The sequence below is a fragment of the Protopterus annectens genome, chromosome 1.part2 (genome assembly GCF_019279795.1).
Source record: "Protopterus annectens isolate FY-2018-M chromosome 1.part2, PAN1.0, whole genome shotgun sequence".
Taxonomy (NCBI): Eukaryota; Metazoa; Chordata; order Ceratodontiformes; family Protopteridae; genus Protopterus; species Protopterus annectens.
In genome coordinates this window covers 703420031-703446830 of record NC_056727.1, presented here as the reverse complement: position 1 = coordinate 703446830, position 26800 = coordinate 703420031, and the positions used below count along the sequence as shown (strand labels likewise).

Sequence of the window (26800 nt, the reverse complement as noted above, 5' to 3'; positions counted from 1 at the left end):
GTTCAGGGATCGCATGGAAAAAGCCGCTGAACTAAAAATGCGCTTCCCATACCTGTCCATAGTCCTAGAATCTTTATTAGGGGGATGGACAGATGAGGAAGATTCCGACATCTCCTTTTTCGTGGCCGCTGCCACCACCATAGCATCCACTGGAACTCCTTTTGTTAAGTAAGACTTGTCCTGGGGTGCAGTGATATACTTATTAGGCTTCCTAGGGACTGGTTCCACTGTGTCAGGAGCCTCCCACGCCTTCGAGCAATAAGTTCCATTAATTCATCGAAGGGCGGAGTGACCCAGGAGGAGGAAGGGCGAGCACCAAATGCCTTCAGCAATACTGACTCATCCTCAGAAGGGGGAAGGGACTGCCAGTCACCTCTCTGTTTCAGGATCTCCAATATGTCAGAAAAAGAGACATCTTCTGAAGGTGACTTAGGGGACCCTTCTGACTCATCCAAGTCAGTATCGGATGTCAAAGATTCTTGTGGAGAATCTAAGTGTCTCCTCTTACACAATCTTTTCCTAGGGACTTCTTCGTGGGGAGCATCCGAAGAAGCCTCCGAGGAAGAGGGGGCACCCTCCAGGGGTGGCTGAGACACTGGTGCTCGACGCTTGGATGTAGCCGTGGGTGCAGAGGAGGATAACGGCCCTTTATGGGGAGGAGAGGTTGCTTCTACTGATGTGGTTGTCTGGGTAGACAATACCTTCCTCATGAGATCGAAGGCCCCCGGGTCCTGAGTCGAGGAATCTCCCGGTTCCGAAGAAATGGGAAGAATCCCTGAGACAGGCACCGAAGGCATCGACCCCGAGGATGGAGCCGAATCAATCCGCGCCGAGGCCCCGAGGGGAAGAGTCGGAACCGAAACGTCGGTTCGACTCTCGGCCCCGGAACCAAGGACAGATTGTCGGCTCCGAGACTCCGGTACCGGATCCGACGGAGTCGAGGTGAGAGGAACAGACCGAGAAAAGGACGGTTCTGGATCCGAGGGCTCCACAATCAGTAGATCAACCTCTTCCGGCTCCAAAGACTGGACAGGTCTCGGAGGAGGAATGGATGGAGACAATGGGAGGCCTTCAAGTTTCGACACCAACTGGGTGGAAACCGAAATAAGTTTGGATAGGGCCGAATGCTCCAATAACTTCTGCACCACATGATCCACATCGACATCGGAGAGCTTAGAAGAAGAACGGGTCGAAGGAACCAAGACGGAGCCGACCTCAATAGTGTCGAGGAGGGAGCTCCATCACCGGTTCCAAGACTCGAGGCTCGAACTGACAACAGTTGAACACTCGGCCGAAGTCTGTGGAACCGGTGATCTAACTTTACTCGAAGAGCTCGGAGCCGATGACTTGGGCTCTGACGTCTTCGATTCCTTCGAGGATTTGGATGCCTGGTCTGAAGCATCCAGAGCCTCCTGAAAGGAAGGTTTTAATAACCCCCTATCCATGAGTTTCCTGCGCCTATCTGTCATGACCCTCCCACTAAAAGAGTGACAAATTGAACAGTCCTCTTGTAAGTGGAGAGGGCCAAGGTAGTAGACACAGGAACTATGGTTGTCAGTAACTGACATTTTTTGGCCACATTGGCAACGTTTAAAACCTGATTTAATTTTCTCAGACATCTTGAAGAAAAAACAGGTAAGAGAAAAAGAGTCAAGTCCAGTAGAGAGACAAATCCAGTAAAAAACGTCGAATCCGATAAGTAAGTCAGTCCGGTTGTCAAAATCGAGTAAGGGGTGGAAGGCCCCGAAAAACTCTAACAAGTTAAATAAACTTTAACGGTACCGAGAATTTCTACCTTACCACACACACATACACTATGTCACCAAATAGTACTTTAGAAAAAATTTTTTTCTCAAAAATAACAATAATAAAAGTTATTTCTTATCTGAAGTTGCTCGAGCTAGATCCCAGTGATGCGAACGCAGCAGCGGCAAACTAGATCTGAGGTAAAGGCAGAGGGGGATTGTGGGTATTAGGTTGTCTCGAGCTTCTTCTCGATGCAGAGCTTGCAAGCGGCCGACACGGAGCCGAGGATCGGCTCCGAACCCATGTGTAAGAACAAACGGCGAGATTGAACACTATCACATCTGTAGGTAATATGGAGAATTAAATGTTTTGCAATGTGGAAAATAAGGAGAAGAGTAATTATAAGGGAGTGCTAGTCACAAGGATACAACCATTTTGATGCTAAATTGTTTTTTTAAATGACTGAGAAATCGGTTATGATTAGTTGCCATTAAAAGCTTCATACTGTTAATACTGTTAATGGTGAAAACAGCATTACTATGACTGCTCAATATTCTCAGCTGTCACACTTACAAGATCTAAAACTTATCACCTGAAGAAATGTCTAATATTACCTACAAAGACATTTACTAGTTATTTCATTTAAGCTGTGCTGTTAATAACATGCTTCTCTTAGTCCCATTCAGTGATAACGGAAAACAATGGAACTTGTACACCTGCAAGTACAGAATAGTAAGTGAAGCCACGACGTGCAGTCTATGATACGTGTTCTCATATCTTGAGATTTCTACGCACCACAGTAAATGCTCAAAGCGGTTAATCTATACAACTCTTCCCCCTCTAGGGGCACCATGTAGAGTCTGTGCTGCTGTCCACAGCTCCATTCCTAGGTCAGTTTGAGATGGAAACACTCAGAATGTTTTTCAGAGATGGGAAGAACGTCTAGAGAGACACATGGAGAACATGAACTCTTCAAACAGGCACTGGATGGAGGTCAGAATTAAACCTTGCACCTTGTGGATGGGAAGAGAAGACCTTAACCGCCAAAAAAGCTGAAAAGTAAGGTGTACAAAACAGTGGTGCCACCAGTACTACTGTATGGTATAGAAACCTGAGTAGTAAAGACAGAGCAGCTTAGGAAGCTGGAGGTGATGGAGTTTAAGTACCTGAGATGGGTGATAGGATGCAAACTGTGGAACAGATGAAGAAATGAGGGCATAAGAGCAGAAGCCAAAGTAACCCCAGTTGGAGAAAAGGTAAAAAGAGAACAAATTATGGTAGTTCAGGCACATGTGAAGAAAAGCAGAAGTCAATCTGGTGAAAAAGATTTGGGACAGACAAGAAAAAGATAAATGAGGGTGTTCAGCAAAGTGGTCAATGGATTATGAGAGAAAAGACCTGTAACAGTCAGGCATGAGTATTGAAGAAGGTAGGAGAATGGCACTGGATAATAACAGATGCTGACAGCTGACAACATCTCTACCCCATGAAGAAAATGGGAAAAAGATAGATGATGACGATAAATTGGTATTCTTAGCATGACAACAGACAGGGATTTTTATGTTCCCTGACAGGCCTCATGGTTATAGCACATAAGCTGTTTGTATCCTAAAATGTTAATAATTCATAAACAGCTTCAGTGTTTAGACTGCTGAGCTTTGTGTTCTGAAAAACATTTCTGAAGTAAACATAATTCACTAATCAGTCTACTGCTAAAAGTGTTAAGAAGACATATTATGAAACTTATTAACTGCTGTGTTTTGTCTACTGCCGTAGTAGGTGCTAGCAGCACTAACATTTAGCCTGGGGAATTTAAAAGGTGAATGAAGGGACCAGAAGTGTTTTAACCAATCTGTTAACTTCAAGGCCAATGCAGCACACTGCTGTTTAAAGACTTTTACTTCTACAGCTACAGTACAGCATATCTTTTGTAGTATCTTCTTGGACAGCACATCAGTTCCTCTCATGGCTTAGGCCAAAAATGGACTGTTAAACAGTGGACAAAGGTAACTGCTTCCAATCCCTTTTTTACTTTACCTGATGTCATAAGATGACAAGAGTCCTTTCTTGGTTGACTGAGTACTTCATTGGAGCTGATCATCCTCAAGAGGTAATCAACTTGATTCAGTCCACCCACTCACCCATCCCCTAGTGATACAGCACATATATACCTAGTTTAATGGGTCTACTTCTATATCCCAAAAAGCCACAATACTTAAGACCGGAAGACTGAGACGAGAAGGACGAAACCCATAATCACAAATTGTGTAAGTATTTCCAGGGCAAGTAAACACTTGTCCAATGGGGGAAATTATGCCCTTTCTCTAGTGTAGTTTGATCCCAGAGTTGGTATATATACTTAAAAGGGTGTGTGGGGGGGGGGCACAGCCCCCCAGCTAAGTGGGTTTTAGCTGGTGCACTGTGATTTACTGTTGTTTTGGGTAACTATTCACTTGCTCTGGGAATACTTAGGAGATTCGTGATTTTGAGTTTTGTCCTTCTCGTCTCAATCTTCCGGTCTTTGGTATTGTGGCTTTTTGGGACAGAGAAGTAGACCCAGTTTAACCACCCACTCCACCTCTGCACATTTCTTGTGACTCAGACTTACACATCCAAGTTCCTCCTTCTTGTACTCCTCTTATACTGTTTTGTTACTTCATTTTTCTTGAAACTAATATCAAAAGGTCAATTAATAACTACAAATAGATCGCTTTTATCAATACAATGTGCATACAGCCCTAAGCCCTTTAACTTACATTCCCTAAAACTAACAATTGTGAAACACTGGGAGGGCTAACGATGACATCCTTTTATTAATGGAAATATATTTACAAAATTCTACACTGCTGATTCCGCAACAAAGATTTATTCTAACTTTACTACTCAGCCTGGAAAGAAGACTGCAAGATGGTGACATCTGGTGGCCTAGCCACATGTACCCTGCTCATCTGTTTATTTGCATTTTATCTTTACATTATGCCACATACTTGTGCTAGCCTTGGAACAATACTTAGAGCTACAACTTTATCCATTTATACCTTCGAACCTGGTTGCAACTTAACTTAAACTTATTGTAACAATCAGTATCTAGCTTAATCCTATGCATCAGCTATGGGCTTGACCAGACTGAATGGTTATTCGAACACTCAGTCCATTTGACTGACACTATCCTCAGCCAGTAGTGGCAAGATCAAGTTCTATTTTGGGAATGGACTAACATTCTACAAGTGCTTTGAGAGACATTTTCGACTAGTGGTGTTCAAGTAACACAGTCAGCTTTCAAATTTACTAACCTAACCTAAAGTTCTGATTGCTTGCAGTCTCCAGATGTATTGTTAATTATCCCCTATTTTGTTAAGTCTGATGTCTTTGTTTGGCCATTAGGTGCAGATTCTGTCTTGCAGTTGCTGGATGGTACTTATCCTGAATTTGTGAATTAGCAAACTGAATGACTAGAGTGGACAAGAAATGGATATATGCGGTGGCAGAAGTTTTTGTTGGTATTTTGCTGGAGTCCCAAATATTAGTGTTCAATGTGAAGGTGTGCATCTACTGGTGTTTTGTTGGAGTCTCGAGGACTGGCATTCAGTGTAAAGGCCTCTGTTGCTGGGAAAGACTTTGTGTATTTCAATGACTGTACTTTGATGTGAAGGTTTGTTGCGGTGGAAATTCATCAGAATATTGTTTAGGGGAACCTTTCTTAGTTTGAACACTAAGAAAAGAAAAGAAAGAAAATACTAAGAAAACCAGAGAAGCACAGGGCACAAACTTCTTTAAGTGCATTTCATAACTTTCACTATCATTATATGTTTGTGTCATCAGTATATTTTGCCTATTAATATTTCATTGTTTTGTTGCTAATTATTGACTTTAGAACATCTGTGACGATGAACTGCATTTATTTACTTTAACATCTGTGGGGAACAGGCACCGACTGCAATATACAATAATAGTGTGCATGTTTTACATATGTTTATGGTTGTAAAGCAGGTTATCACTTTTTGCCATCTGTGAATGATCTGTGTACTGCCTTAAATGTTTATAAAGTATTTTCTTTTGAAGATTTCATTGTTTCATTTAATGTATTTGATTCTTAAAGTTGCTTTATTCAGTGTATGCATTCATGTTTTATACAGTGATATGGAAAAAAACATTGTAATATACTGGAATTCAGCACCCACATTTTTTCATGAAATGTCTTCTTCTGCAGTTCACATGGAGTGGAACATACTGGTAGCAAACTGAAATACACTTCAAAATTACTTTTTATTAGTCTTGTTGGTCCTACTACTATTGGAACCTTCTTGGTTTCTTTATCTCCATTGCTGTAGTTTCTTTATTTCTTTTTGCATATTCTGGTAGTTTTTTTTTTTTTACTTGGGTTTAGATAGTCCAATGATTAGTGCTACTTTTGACCCTTCTTCTTGGACTGCTATATCTGTTCTTCTTTATTCTACTTTATTAACTTTTGACATTGGATGATCCTTTGTGATCAGAACTTTTAACATATTTAGTAATGCTTTGTTGCTCACATTTCCAAAGCTTCACAGTTATTTGTAATACTGTAGTGTTGGTACAAACCACAGTGTAACAGTCTTGCCACATATTTGTGCTTCTCAGTATAAATACCTTTTGCCATGAGTGTACTACAATCAGAAATGAGATGTGCAGTTTCCAGTTCTTCATTACAAAAGCTGCATTTGTCTAGTCTCTCCACTTCTATTGACTTTGTAAACCAACCTATGCATAGCCCACAATCTTGAGCCCTCATTATTAGGCTTTCATCTTTTGGTTCTAATTCTTTCCTTAAGCATTTATGAGTTAAATCTTGGTCAACATGTGGTTCCTAAGGAGCTCTCTATACTTACCACTGTAACTGTGCGCTTTCCAGTTTTCCTTCCATTTCCTCTAGTCCAGTTCTTTACATTCTTTCCTTTGTTTTTTGGCACTTTCATTTGCTGCCAGATTCTTGTCTCTGTCTGGTTTGATTTCTATTACCACACCCTTCTGAAATGTTTGTGCTAAATTAAGCAAGATGTCAACTTGGACTTCATTTTTAAGGCTTTGGAATTTTCACAATGCATGAATCTGATGAAGTCAACAAATATGTATGTAGCCCCATGACTGCGAACCTATACATCTCTCCTTCAGAATGTGGGACAGATAATCTTGTCATGCTCTGTTTTTTATATATCATTTGATAAACTTGAAGCGTTTTCCTTGTTTTCTTGTCCAACTGATTCAATGCTGTTTGGGGGCCAGTCAATGACAAAAAAGCTGCAAGTTAGAACAGGAAGCACAAACTTATTTTTAGCTTGAACTTTATTCCAAGGTGTCAAAGCAGTTTTTAATATTGGCCAGAAACAGGAATTCACAACAAAACAGGAATACTCAAGCACAAAACTCCACAGAAACATCAAGAGAAGAGAGCACCAACCCAAAGGTTTATTCTTCCAAAAACAAATTCAAATAAAACACATTAAGTGCTTTTGTCCCTGGTAAGAGGGACTTCTTCAGAATGCATTAAAAAAATCTAAACATTCCTTAGATGAATTAAACCTTTTCCCTTGCATTTAAGTGACAGGCACTATCAGCAGACTAAATATATACACACACAGAATGCCATAAAGTTAAGTCCTTCCTCACACAATCTGACTGATAAAAAATAATAACAATAAATACATTTTAGGAAGTTACAACTGGAAACTAATTATTTCAAACAATGTATACGGGTGCAAAGGGTACCCAAAGGACTTAGATGTTGAAAATTTCCAAGTGGTTTATTGAATGGATCTCCTCTTCATTTGGACTTTGCTTAAATTGTTTGACAGGCACAGCTGCAAATTGATGTAGATGCTGATCAAACATAAAACTGTAAAAATGGACAAATTAATGCATGAAATTAATGTTTTCTATAAAATATTACTGATTATCTTTTGTTTCTTGTTAAAAAATGATTACTGTAATATTTACAACAGAGTAGACAGAATTATAAAAAGGAGAAGAAATTAAATAGAGATAAAATGAAATATGAAAATGGGCCAGCCTCCCCTCTCCTGAAGAAAAATATGAAAAATACAAAGAATATGATATGGTCTATCTTTATCAGAAGTCAATAACAATTATAATTTGATGGAGGATAATACTAAGGGTGATAGCGATGAACAAATCAGGCTTGATTCCCCTTTAGAGTTCCCGCCCCTCAGAAGGTCAGAAAGAATCAAGAACAGGAACAACCACAGACAAGTGTCATACCCCCCCCCCCCCAAGGGGACAACAAAGAAGAGGGAACTACCCAATACACCACAGGGGGGAGAGGAAAGTGGTGTAATACAGATGACAGACATTACATCAATGACCTATAATGATTCAGGTGACTTTAAACTTTTTAATTACAGTAATAAAGCAATTAAAAAGAAATGAGCCAATTTATTTGAAAAAGAGCTCACATTCGTATCTGTTAGGAAGGATAAGGTTAATGAGGTACTAACAGATTTCAAATTATATTTTAGGAAATTGAACCTGCGTCTGTATTTTACTAACAGTAATATTGCATTTAATACTAATTGGTGGAGGACACCTAGTACGTTTAATTACTCGTTACATCCTATGATACAAGCATTTGAAAAAATTTGTGAACATAACATAAAGAGTACTTTAAGAACAAATGGGAAATCAGGGAAATGGAATTTTTCTAATCATGAAAAAAAATCTTACAAAATATTATGAATGCTAAATTAGACTGATGAAACCAGATAAGGGAGGTGGTCTGGTTGTTATGAACTCCAATGATTATACAGATAAAATGTTAAATATCTTATATAGTGATACTTATGAAGAAGCTTCCATTAATGAAGGAAATATTACTCATCATACGACCTTGTTACATGATTTGACACAGGGACAAATTTCTCAACAAAAATATGAGTTTAACACCTAGGCCACCTTCCATTTTCTGAACTCCAAAAATAGACAAAGACATGCATGATCCACCATTAAGGCCTATAGTAGATGCTAAATCCTCCAAGACCAGTTATTTAGCTAAATTTATTGATTTGAAATTAAAAGGGGAGATAAAGAACATAGGTCGACTTTTAAAATATTTGTGGGACTTTTTAACCAAAATTACAGAGTCTTTATATTAGGAACAAACAATTTTTTGTGACCATTGATATTAAAGACCTGTATTCTGTCATTCTGCACCAGTTGGGCCTTGACTGGTTTTATGAATACTTAGTTAAAAACTAGTCACTTGAATCATGTGGAAATATTGCTACTTAAGGATTTGATGGAGATTATATTGATGAACAACTATATATTTTTTGGAGGTCAAATTTTCCTCCAAAAAACTGGGGTGGCTATCGGCGCTGCATGTGCCCCCTTTTTTGCCAATACTCTGCTGGGAACAGGAATATGTTATGAATTCTCCCTATAGTACATCATGGGGCCTTTATGGCGGGTTTTTGGACGATATAATTTTTTTTTTGGAATAATACAGAGGATAAATTGAAGGCATTCCTTACTTATATCAATGACACCACCAACTTTCTTAAATTTACTATCACGTTTTCAGCTGTTGAAATGACTTATTTGGATGTTTTAATTACCAAGAACACGGAATTGAGGAGATTTTAGTCATCTACTTTTAGGAAACCTACTTATTTCAGCACACTTTTGCATTTTGCCATTTGGCACACCTTTTTCAGACAAGGGCCTTGGTTAAAGGGCAACTGGTCCATTTTGCCAGGATGCTATCCAATGAGGGAGTCTTTTATAAGGAGAGTGAAATATTAATGGGTATGTCTAAAAAAAAGAGGGTACCCAAGAACATTTATTAAGAACCTGGCCCATGAGGTATACAATAAAAGATGGGAAAGGGATATATTTCCCTTTGTTAGGTAAAACAGATTTTTTTAGACCAACTGGGTGATTGGCCAAGTGTTAAGAGAGCACTGATTCTTACATACAATGAAGATTTTTCCATTATTAAGAGGGTGACCGAGAGGAATTAGGATGTTTTTTCCATGGATGAAGTACTACATGACAAAATGGGGAAGAATCCTAGAATAGTTTAAAAGAAGGATGTCGATATAAAAAATATTTTGGAAAAATATCTGATACTTAATACTTCCCCTGGTATGAGGGTCTGTGGACACTGTACAAATGTCACAAAGTGTTAGACAGAAGTACCATTTATACTGAGGGTTACGGCAAAGTCCACATCAGACAGAAATACCAGTATTTAAATAAACAAGTGGTGTATGTAGCCCAATATACCGGATGTCCTAATTTCTATATAGGCAAAACAGAAAAAGCCTTGAAAACAATGGTATACCAACATTCCTAAGATATTAAAAAGAAAGATGTACATAATGCCTTATATAGACATATAAGTGAAAATAATGGCCATACCTTTAAATTTTACATTGTGGATGATATGAAACTAGATGGAAGAGTGGGACTTTGGAAGGACTTGCTAGAAATCAAAGATCTTAAGTGGCAGCTTAGAATGAATCTTACAGGTTCATTGGTTCATAGGTAGGTACTAGGCTATTGGCCCTAGGGCCTATATAAGCCCAGCCAAAAAGGTACTCTGGCTTTCACCACCCAAGAAAATGATTTTCCTGTGCCACTGTCGAGCAGAACCACAGAGGTGATTCCCAGGGTGAATTTCTTATTTCCCGTCCAATCATCAAGATTTTTCTTGAAGAGTGCTAATGAGGAGCTTTGTTTGATATACATAGGTAGTTTGTTCCAGAGTATAGTAATCTTTGGGACAGGAATCTATCCCTCCAGCATGTTCTGTTTATTGTGGTGGCAAGATTTAGCTCCCTCGAGCATGTAGCTTGGAGGGATTGGAATTTCTTTAAGTGGAGCATGTCCAACAGCTCTGGGTTTGACATAGCTTTGTATGTTAGGCAGAGATCGCCTCTGAGTAGGTGATATGCGATGGAGTAAAGCTGGAGTTTTTTGAGACGGTCTGCGTAAGGCATCTGTTTGAGGCCAGTAATCCTCTTTGTGAGGTATTTATTATTATTTATTATTTTTTTTTTATTTGCATTTGTTTAACCAGGATAGTCCATTGGGCTCAAGAACCCGTTTTCAATGGAGTCCTGGGGAGAAAAGCTCCACATACATATTAAACAGAGAATGAGGATATACATATACATTACATAGGGTTCAACATGAGAAAAGTAACAAGTACAGGGGAAATATATATACATTTGCTAAGGTAAAACATAGTAAAATGTACGTAATAAATCGTGCAGAAAAAAGCTGAAACAAGGCAGTAAGAGTATACAAATTATATATTATTATTATAAATTATACAAAGTATACAAATATTATAACACATTTGATTAAAACACATTACTTTAAAACACACATTTTTTTAAAAAACTTGTTAAAAACATACATGCAGATTTTATATTAATCCTAAAGTGCTGATACTTGTGTCACCATCAGTAAAAAAATGCATTTCCAAAACAGTTAATATAATGTTCTCAGCTGTATGGTAATAATTAAAATAAAATAAGGTACAAATAACTTCCCCTAATAAAAGCTCATACTACCTAAGCCTACCCCATATTGTCCAATATTGGTTTAATTGATATGTGATCATTGATCCCCGGGTATTCAGAGGCGTTTAACTTGATTATAATATTTGTATAGTAAGTATGTATGAATTACAAGGGGAATGTATTATTATTATGTCAGTGAGTTCTGTAGCACTTTATTAGGCAACGTAGCAATATTGTATTTGAATGGTAGTCAGGTGTCAGTAGTTAAGTGTCATGTGATGTTGTAGTCTTATAAAAGCATTTGGCGAGTGAATACTAGTGTTCTGAAGAAGTCACGTTGTGATGAAAGCGCTTAACCTTGTTGTGCAATAAACTATTGGGATTACCTGACGTGTCTACTAGTGCCTTTTGTGCTGGGCATTGTGCTTAGGAACTGTGCTTTTTTTCGATTTATTGGTGGACTGTTCCTAGAATAAGACATATGTTGGAGACCCTTGATCCTTTTGGTGAGGTACTTTTGTGGTCTCTCCAGCTGTTGCAAGTGCCGGGTGAGGTACATACCAAATGGGGCATTGTACTCAATCATGGGTCTGATGAGGGAGGAATATAGGGGCACAATGACATCCTTGGATCTGGATGTGAAACCCTTCATGATGAGGTGTGCAAGGTAGAATGTTTTTCTAACCACTTTGGCAACGTGGGTGTCAAATGAGAGGTCGCTGTCTACTTGGGTCCCTAGGTCTCTGATTACTTTTTCCGTACTCAGTGGGTTGCTGTCTATGTGATAATTTGTGGATACTTTGTTTTTTCCAAAAGGGATGACTATACATTTTTTGGCATTTAGTTTAAGGCCGTGACTACGGCACCAGCTGTCCGTTTCAGTGAGGCCTTTTGTAGGATGTGTGTGTCTGCTGGTGTATCGACTATGGTGCCTAGTTTGCAGTCATCTGCGAACTTTGTCAGCCACAACCCTCCCATGTTTGCTTTAACATCTGAGAAATAAATGCCGAACAAGAGGGGTCCCAGGACAGATCCCTGTGGGACACCACTTGTGACTGGCTTTGAGTCTGGCATTGCTCCAGCGATTTTAACTTTATGGGTTCTGTCCTTTAGCCAGTTTGCAGCCCATCTAGTGACATAAGGGTTTACTTTTAAGCTGTTTAGCTTATCTATGATGCCTGAGTGGGGTATTGTGTCGAAGGCCTTAGCCAAGTCCAGGTATGCTGTATGGACTGCTTTGCCCTCATCAATGGCTCTAGTGACTGTTTCGAAAAAGTCAACCAGGTTTAAAAGGCAGGATCTGCCCTTTACAAAGCCGAACTGGGTTGGGTCAAGCGTCTGTAGGTCCCCTATGTCTCCGTTTATGAGTTCCATAATGATTCTTTCCATAGCTTTGCAGACCAGGCTAGTCAAGCTTATGGGGCGGTAGTTTCCAGGGTCTGTAGAGGCACCTTGTGGAGTGGGACCACTGTTGCTGTACGCCAGTGTTCAGGTACATATCCCGAAGTAAGGCTAAGGTTAAATAGCATTTTTATGTGTGGGTTTAGCTCCTCTTGGAGTTCACGTAACACGCACCCCGGGATACCGTCAGGTCCCATTGATGCTGTGTTTTTTGCTTTGTTTAGGGCGGTTCTCACTTGGGCATCTGAGATGACAGGGAGATTACATTCAGCTGGGATAAGTACTTCTTCTTTTGGGGGTGAAGGAGGTGAAAAATTTGTACTGAACCTGTCAGCCAGAATGCTAGCAATATCTGTGCGTTCAGTGTATTTTTTGTTGTTGTGAACCAACTCTGAGCATATCTGAGGGTTTCCGCCCAGGTTTCTAACATAGCTGAAGAAGGCTTTGTGGTTATCTTTAGTGTCCTTAGCGATTTTTCTCTCAAAATTTGCCTTGGATGTTTTTATGAGAGAACGTAGTTTTCTGCTAATGTTGATCAGAGATGTCTTCCCTTCATGGGATTTCGCTCTGACGTGCAGTAGCTTCCTTCTTTTGTTATACAATTTGTTTATGGCTGAGGTCCACCAGACAGGACGCTTACATTTGGTGGAGAGGGACTTGGATTTGTTTGGGATTGCATGATCCATGCATTCTTGGAGATGTCCATAGAAAGCATTTGTGAAGGATTCGGCATTGTGGGATGTGGTATTCACTGGCACAGTGGGCTTAAAGGATACCATCTCAGTCTTAAGAAGAGTGAAGTCTGCTTTTGAGAAGTTTTACACTGTGGTCTTTTGTGCTGGGGGTGGAGGCGGGATATGTATATCCAGGGTGATTAGTTTGTGGTCAGATCTCACTAGTGAGGGGTATACTTCCGGTGTGGAGCATTTTGTCCCCATGTCTGTGATGATCAGGTCTAGTATATTATCTCCCCTAGTGGGAGAGGTGACTAGTTGTTCCAGTGCATTTGAATTTATGAATTCCAGGAACCTTTTGGCTAGGGTATTAGGGCTAGAATAATGTACCCAATCTATGTTTGGGTAGTTGAAGTCTCCCAGTATGATGGTATTTTGTGATACATTCATATCCTCCAATGTCTTCAGGAAAGCTGAGTGGGGTTCTTGAGATTGGGAGGGTAGTCTGTAACATGCTACCAGTTGTATAGCAGTTTTCCCTATGGTTAGTTGCACCTGTATGGTCTCTGATGCTTCATGTGTTGCTACTAACCTGGAGGTGTGGGTGTCCTTTATGAATATGGACACTCCCCCTCCTTGTGGTTCGCCCGGTTTTGGGGCCGAAAAGCATGATACGAGGTATAGCCTGGTAGCGCTGGGGTGCTCTCAGGAGCCTTGAACCAGGTTTCAGTTAGTGCACAGACGTCGATGTTCTCCATGCTGAGGAGTGCATCAAGTGCCTGCATCTTGAGACTTAGACTTCTGGCGTTGAGCAGCATTACCCTTAGCTTTTTCCATTTTTGTTTTCTAAGGAGGTGGGTTTGTCTTTTGAGCCTTGCCTAAAAAAGGCACTATGGGGGTGGCAAGAGCCTTAGCCAATATCCGGAAGCCCAGTGGTGACAGGTGTAAGCCATCCCTTGCGAAGCAGCGTGGCTTGTCCAACATATCATCCCAGGCAGACAGACATTGGATCCCCTTAGAATGACACCAGTACTTGAGCCAATTGTTAAATCTGATCATCTTGTCTTTGTATTGTGGTATCATTCTTGGTGAGGGCAAGATGCTGCTCAGGGTCAGGGTCATACCAGCCTGGGCTACATAATCGGAGAGCTCCTCTATGTCTCTTTTCATGCAGTCCAGGGAGGTACGTCTCAGGTCATTCACACCAGCATGGACAATGACGGAGTCATATTTGTACTTGCTTTGGAGTGACCTGAGTGCGTGTGTTATGTGGCGGATCCTAGCTCCCGATAGACAGCTCACAGTCACCTTCTCCTTGTTCAGCCTGGTCAGTGGAACATCAGTGTGTCTGACTATGGAGTCACCTATTACTAGTGTATCAGGCAAGGTGTTTGGCCTTAAGGGCTGCGATTGGTCGACACACTGATTTATTGAAGTATGTGTTGCATGTGTTTTGTTTTGAGGTGGTGGATTTTTGGATGTCTGCTTTGGGAGCCTCTGTTGTTTTGGTAAGTTTTTTATTAGAGCCTCCGAGTATGTCTTTGTGTTTTTATATGTTTGGTTTGCAGTTGTGGTAGATCTATGTGGGACTGGGATTGTTGTGTGTGTGGTTGCCATCTCCTCCTGTCTGGTCATGCCAGCCCTGAGTTGAGAGAGTTCAGCCTCCAGTTTGGCTATATAGTTGCATCTCTCACATGTATTTGTGTTTGTTGGGTAGAGGAGAGGGTTGTCTGTGTACATGAAACAATTGTAGCATTGTCTCAAGATGCCCAGATTGACCAGCTGAACTGGAGACGACGCCAGTAATCTACCACTCGACATGCTAGAACAGTATAAGGGAGTGGTATACCTTTAAGGGAAGTGGGTATTCACAGGGGTGGTAAGTAGATGTAGTGCTTTACTTAGTACGAGAGTGCTTACTTAGTAGAGAAGTATTGAGAACAAGTGCTAGGCTTATAATACAGTGAGTAGTCTGGTTATACTAAGAGTAGAGCTTCCTTGAGGGAAAATTTGAAGAACAGACTTGGCGGAGCCAGAAAAAGTTTAACCGTGTTTAACCGGCGCCGCGCTATGCGTCTGATCAGCAAAGCCGTGCAAACGCGGATTTTAAACAGTGAACTACAAAAGAGCTAGAAATGGTCCCAAACAACCAATTACTACAGCTTCTTGTGCTGAGGTCACTTCCCCCAAGGACAGGTAGGCTGCTCAAGGCTCCCCACTCCTACTGGTGAGCAAAGAAACTTCCTTCTATCCAAGTAAGGTAATGGACAACACAGGAACTACACCACAGCCCAGAATACAGCAATGCCTGTAAACTGGTCTAAACTAGTCGAGGAAGGCTGGAAAACAAGGATTGTTTTTGTTTGGTAGAAACACACAGAAAATGCAGAAACAGTGATAAATTAGTTACACAGGCTAGCACACTTTAGTGGGCAGCCTCCACAGTTAAATTAAACAAACAAACAAGCAAACTTTCGATCAAATTCGACTAAAATGTAACTTTAAGTGCAGATTTTAAAATAATGCAGCAATCAGTTAAAAAACAGTTCAGGCTAGTTCAAGGTAAGCTACAGAAGCTATTTCAAGTGAAAAAAAAAGCAAAGATACTTAAATCCAGAAGGTATTCGCTTTTCTGAGTTCCCTGCTGCTAGGATCACTCTGTAACCCACGTGGAGCTTGTCTGAGCAGTAGAGCCAGAAAAAAAACGCCCAGAGGCGGATTTTAAACAGTGAACTACAAAAGAGCTAGAAATGGTCCCAAACAACCAATTACTACAGCTTCTTGTGCTGAGGTCACTTCCCCGAAGGACAGGTAGGCTGCTCAAGGCTCCCCACTCCCACTGGTGAGCAAAGAAACGTCCTTCTATCCAAGTAAGGTAATGGACAACACAGGAACTACACCACAGCCCAGAATACAGCAATGCCTGTAAAATGGTCTAAACTAGTCGAGGAAGGTGGGAAAACAAGGATTTTTTTTTGTTTTTTTGGTAGAAACACACAGAAAATGCAGAAACAGTGATAAATTAGTTACACAGGTTAGCACACTTTAGTGGGCAGCCTCCACAGTTAAATTAAACAAACAAACAAGCAACCTTTCGATCAAATTCAACTAAAATGTAACTTTAAGTGCAGATTTTAAAATAATGCAGCAATCAGTTAAAAAACAGTTCAGGCTAGTTCAAGGTAAGCTACAGAAGCTATTTCAAGTGAAAAAAAAGCAAATATACTTAAATCCAGAAGGTAGTCGCTTTTCTGAGTTCCCTGCTGCTAGGACCACTCTGTAAACCCACGTGGAGCTTGTCTGAGCAGTATAGCTAGAAAAAAACGCCCAGAGGCGGATTTTAAACAGTGAACTACAAAAGAGCTAGAAATGGTCCCCTTCTTCCATGACATCAGGTCGTCAGGGGTATAAAACATGCAGCCGATGCCATTACATCAGTTTTTCTTGCCCCAGATGTCAGGTGCCCCCATAATAGGAAGCAATTATATGGTATGGTACACTCCCATCAAAAAGCAAATACACAAGAAAAAATAAATATACCAACAAGAAGGAAAGGTAGAGCCAAGAGAAGTCAGGGGGCTAGAGGGAGGGTAACCAGGACTGCAACAATGAATACACTCGAACATCTACATGTGTACACAACTGCACTATGTTCTTCGGGTTTCACTGTTGCAGTCATCACATTTGGGTTGATTCCCAAAGCTAAGGAAGGGAGGAGGAAGTTAAAGAGCATTAGGGCCAGCTATTAAGCCCTGCAAGACTGCAGTGGCAAATCCAGCTCTGGATTTAGAAAAGATAGGCATGTGTTAAGGCTTGGTGAAGGTATGTACAGAGCTCCAGGTAGCAGCTTCTAGGATGTCCCTGGTAGAGACTCCTCAGAGAAATGCCGCAGAGGTAGATGCAGCCCTGGTGGAATGTGATCTTATTCCCTGTGGGGTAGGTTTTCCATGGTGCTTGTAGCAGACATGAATGCAATGGGCTATCCATTTGGAAATGGTTTGCTTTGAAATAGCCTTCCCCTCTGCCACTACAGCAAAGCCAACTAGCAGATGTTCAGATTTTCTGAGAGGCTTAGTCTTGTCTAAATACAATCTCAGTTGTCTGTGAACGTCCAGAGTGTGCAGTATTCGTTCCCCTTTGTTTTGTGGATTAGGGAAAAAAAGTCAGCAAATGAATGGGTTGATTTAGGGCCACTAGACCACCTTGGGCATAAAGGAAGGATTAGTCCTGATGGAAACCCTGTCTGCATGGAAGATAATGAAGGGCTCCACTGCCATGAGGTCCTGTAATTCAGACACTCTTCTTGCTGAAGTGATGACTAGAAGGAAGGCTGTTTTCCAAGAAAGGAATTTCAACTCTGCTGTTGCAGCTGGCTCAAAGGGGGGAAGAGTGAGCTTTTCTAATACAATGTTAAGGTCCCAGGCTGGAGTGGGAGCTCTCCTGGGGGGTCTTAAATGTTTGGCCCCTCTAAGGAATTGTTTTAGCAGGGGGTTAGAGAAGAGGGGTGGCTCAGTATTATAATGAGCTGAAATGGCAGAGGCATGAATTTTAATTGACGACAAGGATAGGCCCTTGTGGAGCATTTCTGTTAAGTACTCTAGAATATGAGGTAAGCTGGGCATCGTTGTGCCCATCCCCTGTGACTGGCTCCAGGAACAGTATCCTTTCCACTTTTCAGCATAAAATTTTCTAGTACTAGGCCTCCTTGACTCCAGAATGACATTCAGCACCTGATTACTGAGAGATGCTAGAAGAGAGCTCAAGGAATTAGCCAAGCTGCAAGGTTCAGGGTTTGAGGCTGAGGGTGCATATTCTGGCCGGCCTGCTGGGACAGCAGGGAAGGGGTCTGAGGCAGGTTCCATGGTTGTAGCAGTGTCATACTATGCAAGAGGGGGTACCAGTGCTGGCGTGGCCAGTCTGGTGCAATCAGTATTGTCCTTGACTTGTCCTGTTTGATCTTTTGTAGAACCTTTGAGAGGAGAGGCAGAGAGGGAAAGGCATAAACCGAGAAGCTTTCCCAGGTAAAGGACAGGGCATCCACTTTCCAAGCTTGACTGTGGGGAGCTCTTGTGCAGAATTTGTTCAATTGGTAGTTCTGAGGGGAGGCAAACAGGTCTACTTCTGGAGTCCCCCATTTGTTCCTCAAGAGGTTGAATATTTTGGGTTCTAGTTTCCATTCGTGTGGGTCTATGAGATTTCTGCTTAAGTCGTCTGCCTGTGAATTAATTTGCCTGGCAGGAATTGTGCTTGTAGGTGTACTTGGTAGCTCAAGGCTGTGTTCCACAGAGCCATGGCTAGTCTGCAGAGAGGGTAAGAGTGGGTTCCCCCCTGCTTATGTACCACATAACTGTGGTGTCTGTTTTTACTAATAGTTGTCCTGGAAAAATACGGTCTTTGAAGGCTGTCGGAGCATTCTGTACAGCTAACATTTCTTTTTGATTGATATGCAGGTGCATCTGTCTCGGGTTCCATTTGCCTTGAATGCACTGCACTGCCATGTGAGCTCCCCATGCATAGTCTGATGCGTATGTTGTTAGGGCTTGGGCGGCAGGAGGTAGAGTGAAAGGGAGCCCCTTGTTGTGGTAGCAGGTCTCTGCCCACCAAAAGAACTCTGTCTTCATACAAGGAATGACAGAAATCATTGTTTCCAGGTCCTGAGAATGTTGACACTATAGGTTTCCTCATATGCAGTTTTGCATATGAAATTAGTAGAATGCAAGAGGCCATGAACCCCAGAGCCTGCAGTATTTTCCTTGCAGATAGCTGGGGTTTTGTGGCCAACAATTTAAAGTAGGTTGTCAAATAAACTTGTTTCTCCGGAGTGAGGAATGCCATCTGGGAAGTTGTGTTCAAGCTTGCCCCCAGGAATACAATCTGTTGGCAGGGTACTAGGTGAGATTTCTTTTCGCTGATGGTGTACCCCAGTGAGGTTAGAAATTTATTTATGAATGCCACATGTTGTAATAGCAAGTCCTGGCTTTCTGCCTGAATCAGACAATCGTCCCAAGTATGGGTAAATTTAATATTTCTCTGCCTGCAAAATGCAATGGTTGGAGCTAGACACTTTGTGAACACCCTGGGTGTAGTAGATAAGCCAAAGGGAAGTGAAGAGAACTAAAAGTGCATGGAGCCCAACCTGAAATGTAGGTATTGTCTGCAGGATCCTCTTATTGGGATGTGCAGGTAAGCTTCCTTTAAGTCTAGTGTTGCCAGCCAGGCATCCTTGGCTAGCATAGGAAGAAGTTGTTGAAGAGTTGGCATTTTGAATTTTGGAACTACCAGAAAGGTGTTGAGAATAGAGAGGTCTAGGATAGGATGCCAGGAATTGTCTTTTCTGGATACCAGAAAAAGTCTTGAATAAAAACCTTGCCCCCTTTCTTCTGCTGGGACAGGTTGAATAGCCCTGATACTGAGAAGAGAGAGAACCTGCTGTTGGGCCTCCGCCCATTGATTTGGGGGTAGGTCTGGCCAACCATTTGGGGTTGGTAGTGTGTGGAAGTGGAATCTGTATCCTTGGGGAACTATGCTCAAAACTAATATGTCCTGGGTAATGAGTTCCCAGTTTTTTTGCATGTAGGGCGAGCTTTCCTCCTAAGAGAACAGGTAGTTGAGCAGGTCTTAGAAGGGTTAAGGTTAAGTCATTGTGCCATTTTTCTGTAGGGAGGTGGCTTACTACTCCCTGCTTTGGAAGTGGGAGCCCCCCACTGCTTAGATCTGTGCGTAGTCTGAGACTGTAGCCTAGGTGGGTCTGCTGTTCCTGGGTTTGGACTGAGAAGGCCTGGAAGGGACTGGAAAGGACCGGTTCTTTGAAGGCCAATGCCTACTGAATCTGGGAGGCTGTATTTGTAAGAAATCTTTAACAGTTTGCATAGATTTAGCTTTTTCCTCCATCCTTTTGAGGACGACTTCTGCTTTGTTGCCAAAAAGGTGGTCTTGGTTTAAGGGAGCATCCAGTAATTTAGCTTTAACATGATCTGGCAAGTTTTGTTCCTTAAGCCAAGCATGCCTTCTAAGTACAGACCCTGTGACAGCAGCCATGTAAGATGATTCTAAAGCATCAAAACCACATTGCAAAGAATGTTTACCAACTTGTTCTGCAGAATGAATTAAATCTTGCAATTCTTTGTGTTCAGCACAGTCAGAAATCAACATCATTCTGTTTAAGTAGTCCCATAATATGCTCCTGATACTTTAACATATGAAACTGGCAATTTAAAGCCCTAATGGCCAAAGTAGCAGAAGTGTATACCTTCTTACCACATCTGTCTAAGGCTCTAGAATCTCTATCCGAAGAGGTAGGATTTTTGACAGCAGTAGCCTTAATGCGTTTTGGTTCTTGGGAAATGGTCTCTGGATCTGCAGAACGATTCTTGAAGAGGAACTTGTGAGAGTCAGGTACTCTGTAGTATTTGTCAGGTTTTCTGGGAGCTGGAGGTAAAGTGTCTGGGGTAAGGCTAGATTCCAAGAAAGCATCATCTACAATGTCCAGAACAGGAGGGACAGCTAAAGGCCTGTGTTCAGGCAGGAGTAAGAATTCCCTAAGTCTCTTTTTGGACACAGAGTAATCCTGGCTTTCCCAGCGGAAATGTTCCCTAAGAGTATGCAAGGTTTCACCGAAAGAAAAATCTTCTGGAGGGGAAGCAGAGGGAATGGAATCCTCTGCATCAGAATCCTCATAAGTAGATAAGGGCAAATCCTGGTAATCAGAAGGAGCAGAAATATCAGATTCCTGATCAGAAGAATCAGAAAGAAACTCAGTTCTAGGTATCTTAGAGGAGGAAGGCTGGTTTCCCCTAACTAAAGAAATAAGGTCTTCAGCCATTCTAAGCATTTGTTTTTGAGGCATATGGGCCTGAGCCTGCCGTTTGATCGTCGGTTTTCTAGGTGTAGTGCGAGTTTTTGGCCTGAGGAATTCAGAACTTCTGGATGGAAATGATGGCGTCGGTTTAATATAAATGTCTGTAGGCCTGAATACACCCTCCGAAGCCAGTGCCTGCACAGCGGCTCCGGACCCATCCAAGGTAGAGACATCCGCAGGTTCCATAGATGAAGCATCTCGTGGCATACCGGACTCTGAATGGGTCTCAGTAGAGGCCTGCAAATCTGAAGTAGCGGGTATCAGGGGCTCCGAAAGCACCTCACTGAGTACCGGCGGACAGGTGACTAGCTTAACGGAAGCATCATCGGCAGTTTTGGACCTATGCAGTCTGTCGCTGTCTTTATCCTTACGTTTTCTCAGAAGATTGGTAGTCAGATGGCTTAACAAGCCATTTCGGAGTATGGAGATGGAGTACGAAAGTAACTGGCTGCAAAAATAGCCCGACAACCAATAGCTTGGGCGTTGAACAAGGCACAAAACCGACAGCGAGGGACGTCATGGTCTGGACCTAAACAGGGGATGCAGTAAGAATGAAAATCTCTATGAGGTATTTGCTTTCCACAGGCAAGACAATTGTTAACTTTTACTGACATCGGTTAGAGCAAAAAAAGGATCCCAAATGGGGTACTTATCATTTTTGCAGACTTTGGGTCTGAAACTCGAAAACGAAAATTTCAGGAGAAGGCCGACCGGCACTTGCGAACTGCTTCTGCTTTGGGCTCCGCACAGCAAGAAAGACTGATGTAATGGCATCGGATGCATGTTTTATACCCCTGACGACTTGACTTTATGGAAGAAGCGACAGCATCCGACGCAGAAATCCGAAGACTTTGGTATTCAGGCCGGCTCAGGGCTACCTGCAGGCAGATAACCCAAATGTGATGACTGCAACCGTGAAACGCAAAGAACATCAATAATAATTATAATTTGATGGTGGATAATACTAGAAGTGATAGCGATGGACAAATCAGGCTCGATTCTCCTTTAGCATTCTCACCCCTCAGGAGGTCAGAAAGGATCAAGAACAGGAACAACCAGAGATGAGTTATACCCTCCCCCCCGAGGGGACAACAAAGGAGAGGGAACCAGAATCAGATTCAGAATTGGAACTACCAGAGACACCACAGGGGAGGGAAAAGTGGTGTAATACATATTACAGACATTATATCCATTACCTACAATGATACAGGTGACTTTAAACTTTTTAATTACAGTACTAAAGCAGTTAACAATGAATGGGCTGACTTACTTGAAAAAGGGCTCACGTTCATGCCTGCTAGGAAGGCTAAGAATGATGAGGTGTTAATTAAATTCAAATTATATACTAGGAAATTGAACTTGCGTCTGTATTTTACTAACAGTAATCTTGCATTTAATACTAATTTGTGGGGGAGACCAAGTACATACAGTGGCCCATTACCTCCTATGATACAACTATTTGAAAAAACTTAGGAACATGATATAAGGAGGATTTTAAGACCGAATGGAATCTTTCTAATCAAGAAAAGACCCTCTTACAAAATATTATGAATGATAAATTACACTGATGAAACCAGATAAGGGAGGGGGGTCTGGTTGTTATGAACTCTAACCATACTGACAAAATGTTAATAATCTTGTATAGTAATACTTATGAAGAAGCTGCCATTAATGAAATAAATATTGCTTATCATAGGATTGATATGTTATATGATTTTTTTGACACAGGTACAAATTTCTCAAGAAGAATATGAGTTTTTGAAAAATGAAACAGCTAGGACACCTTCCACTTTCAGAATTCCAAAAATAGACAAAGACCAGCATGATCCACCATTAAGGCCTACAGTACATGCTAAATCCTCTAAAACTGGTTATTTAGCTAAATTTATTGATTTGAAATTAAAAGGAGTGATGAAGAACATATGTTACATTTGAAAGGATTTGTGGGATTTTTTTAACCAAAATTACAGAGTCTTTATATAAGGAACAGACTATTTATGTCCACTGATATTAAAGATCTGTATTCTGTCATCCCACACCAGCTGGGCCTTGATTGGTTTTATATACAGTTAAAAACTGCCACTTGAATCATGCAGAAATACTGCTACTTAAGGATTTGACGAAGATTATATTGCTGAACAACTTTATACTTTTTAAAGATCAAATTTTCTGCAAAAAAACTGGGGTGGTTATGGGCGCTGCATGCACCCATTTTTGCCTATCTAGTGGTAGCCTACTGGGAACAGGAATATGTTATGAATTCTCCCTATAGTACATTGTGGGCCTTGATGATATAATATTTTTTTGGAATGATACAGATGATAAATTGAAGGAATTATTTACTTATACCGCGGTAGTGGTGCTGCGGTAGCGTTGACGCCTCACAGCAAGACGTTGCCCCGTTCGATTCTCAGGTAGAGCGTCTTGTGTGTGGAGGCATATGTGAATGGGCGTGCCTTCGTTGAAGGTTGTGCGTCAGGGCTGGTAACTCGGCATGTAAAAATCCACTACCAAACATTAGCGGACCGGAGTTCCGCTGTGGCGACCCCTAACCGGGATAAGCCAAAAGGCACAACATTAGTGACACCACCAACTTTCTTAAACTTACTAAGAATTTTTCAGCTGCTGAAATTACTTATTTGATGGGGGGGGGGGGGGCCAAGATGCTGGCTGGTTAACAGCTCATTGCTTTAGCTCTTCTATCTAATTTATATTTCTAAAAGAAAATTTTAAAATCTCGGGCTAGCACATCTATCAAATCCATTGATTTATACTTCCTGAAGTTCTTGGATGACTACACTGGAATATTTTTTCTTCAATTGCTGAATTTTCTGTCAACATCTCTTCAGAAAAAGCTTTGACATTTCCTTAGGATGAGTTACTCTAAAAGCAATTTGCAGGACCAGTCAATGAAAAAGGGAACCTCAAAATCTTGCTTTCCACAATGAATAATGTATGTATAAAAATAGATAAAATGGACAGTAAACTGGATTCTTTTAAAGAAGAGAGCACAAAACAAATGGAGCAGTTAAAAGAAATAATAAAACACAGAACTCAGATTGCTGACATGGAAGAAACCCTAAATGACTTAGAGGGCAGAGTGACAGAAGAGCAACTACAAGCTGAATTTCTACTGAAACAAAACATTTCTTTACTAAATAATATTGATGATCTAGAAAAATAGATCAAGAAGGAACAATCTGCATATTTATGTATATCCAGAAAAGACTGAAGGAGACATCATAATAAACGTCCTCACACATTGGCTACCTAACATCTTGAATCCACAGAGTCCCTTTCATATGGTATAGAAAGGGCTCATAAGGTTACTGGCATTTCCTTCTTCTAAAATGGTAATTCCAAATCCAAGATCTATAATAGTACGCTCACTCTCATATTAAGATAAGGAAATACTACTAAAAACAGCATGGGCAAATTCTCCAGTTAAGTTCAATGACAGTATTATAGGATTCGATAATGACTACTCATCTGCAGTGATTTCAAGAAGAAAAGAGTATATACCACTAATAAAAGAACTAAAAAAGAGACACTTCAAAGTTCATCTTTTGTTCCCTGCAAGAGTCATTTTTTTTCCCCTGGATGGCATTAAAACGTTTGACACCTTTCATATCTAACAACTAACAACATCCTAGATCAAGCGGAAGAAATGGACTGGACTGGTATTTCACTTAAGCATCAAATAGAGAAGAACAACTGGAAATTAGTAGGCAAGAAAAAGAAGAAACTAAAAGACAATCTTTTAATACTTGTTTCTTAGTCTTTACATCATTATTTATATTATACATTCAAATCTTAGGAAAAAAATCACTCTAGTCATATTTCCAAAGGAAAAAAGGTAAAATTCAAGCAGGAGACAGAAGGACTTGTTCAACACTGTAAAAGAAATTTAATACTTGCTGGCGATTTTAATTGTATGTTGAATGATAGTGACACTACACTATAAACACACGTAGGAAAACAGCAACATCAAGGGCTTTGTATGACTACTGACATGTTTAATATAGTGGATATAACTCAATATGCTGAATTGGATTCATTATTTTTTACAAACTATTCACACCATAATGTTTCTCATTCAAGAATTGATAGAGTGTACATATCAAGGGACTTAACTACACATTTAGACAAAGTTAAAGTAGTGACATGTCCAATTTCAGATCACAACGCAATTAAGTTTGATTTAGAAGTATGCACAAGACAAAAAAATAGCCATTAGCAGAATACCATATTATATAACAAATTTAAAAAAATTTAAATAATTTTATAGTATGGAAATACAAACCGTTCTAGAAATAAACCTCAATGAAGATAATTCAGAGATATATGTATGACTTTTTTATTTTTTATTTTGCTTTGTCCAGAACTGTTGTGCTGAAAGGGTGACAGTAGGGGATAGGGACTGTGAGAATGTTGCAGAATGTACATATGTTGCTTTAAAGTATACTAATACAAACCCTGTTATTCTTTTATCTTTATAAGTTTATGATAGCAATATTTAAAACTATCCCTGATGCTACGCTTCTGCTGTGTACATATTTTTGGTTTTGTCCAGAACCATTATGATGAGATGTTGGTAGGAAGGTAGGAGTCGTCAGAATGCTAGAGTATGTCCAGAAGCTTCCCTGGTATTTTTGGTCTGTCCTTCATAAAAAAAATGTGGGTTCATGCAATGCTACTGCAAAACCTGTTACTCTAGCATCTTTATATACCAGTGTTATAAATCCCTGATAGCACGCCTTTGTCCTGTGACTTTTTTTTTTTTTTACCTTGTCCAGAATTGTGTAGAGAGGTTAGTGGTTTGAGGTAAGGTCTGGGAGAATCTTGCTGAATGTTTGCTTGATATTTGTGGTCTATCCCACATAAAAACAAACGTTAGCTTTCTAGCAAAATTTTGAGGACTAAAGTAAAGTAATACCAAATTATAGGAAAACCTGTTCTGTCATTTTTATAACTTTGTAAAAGCAATTTCGATAAGTTTTCCCCAATGTTTCACATTTGTCCTGCGATTTTTTGCTTTGTCCAGAATTCCTGTGCTAAGAGTTTGGGGTTACAGGCTTTGAGAATACTGCATAATGTTCAGATGTTTGGCTGGTATTTTTGGTCTATTGCTCATAAAAATATGGGTTCATACAACACATGCTACTGTAACACCTGTTATTCTAGCACCTTTATTAATTATAAGCCCAGTGTTTTAAATTCCCAGTGTTACACTTTTGTCCTGTGTTTTTTTTTTTTTTTTTTGCTTTGTCCAGAATTATTGTGCTGAGAGGTCATTCATGGTATTGGCTGTTAAAATGTTGTGGAATGTTTGGTTCAGTTTGGGATTAGCAAAATGGTTAATGTGTTTACCACACAGGCACAAGGTGCAAGATTTGTTTCTGATCTTAGGAAGGAAAGGACAAAGCTTAAAATGGGTAGATAGCCTAGAATGTACCTAGGAAACCTAGAATATTTGTGGTCTGTTCCTCAAAAAAAATAGTTTTTAAGCAAAACTTTGAGAATTGAAGTACAGTAATCTCAAATTATGGGAAATTCTGTTTTACCACTTTTTATAACTTTATAAACGTTTTTTAAAAGTC

The 26800-nt window shown here is 40.5% G+C and overlaps 1 protein-coding gene across 3 annotated transcripts in view; it reads right to left on the bottom strand.

Moving 5' to 3' along the window:
* The window catches only part of HEATR5B (HEAT repeat containing 5B), a 2176461-nt gene that overhangs the window by 1263325 nt on the left and 886336 nt on the right, over positions 1-26800 (bottom strand). The gene's annotated exons all lie outside the window — the stretch shown is intronic.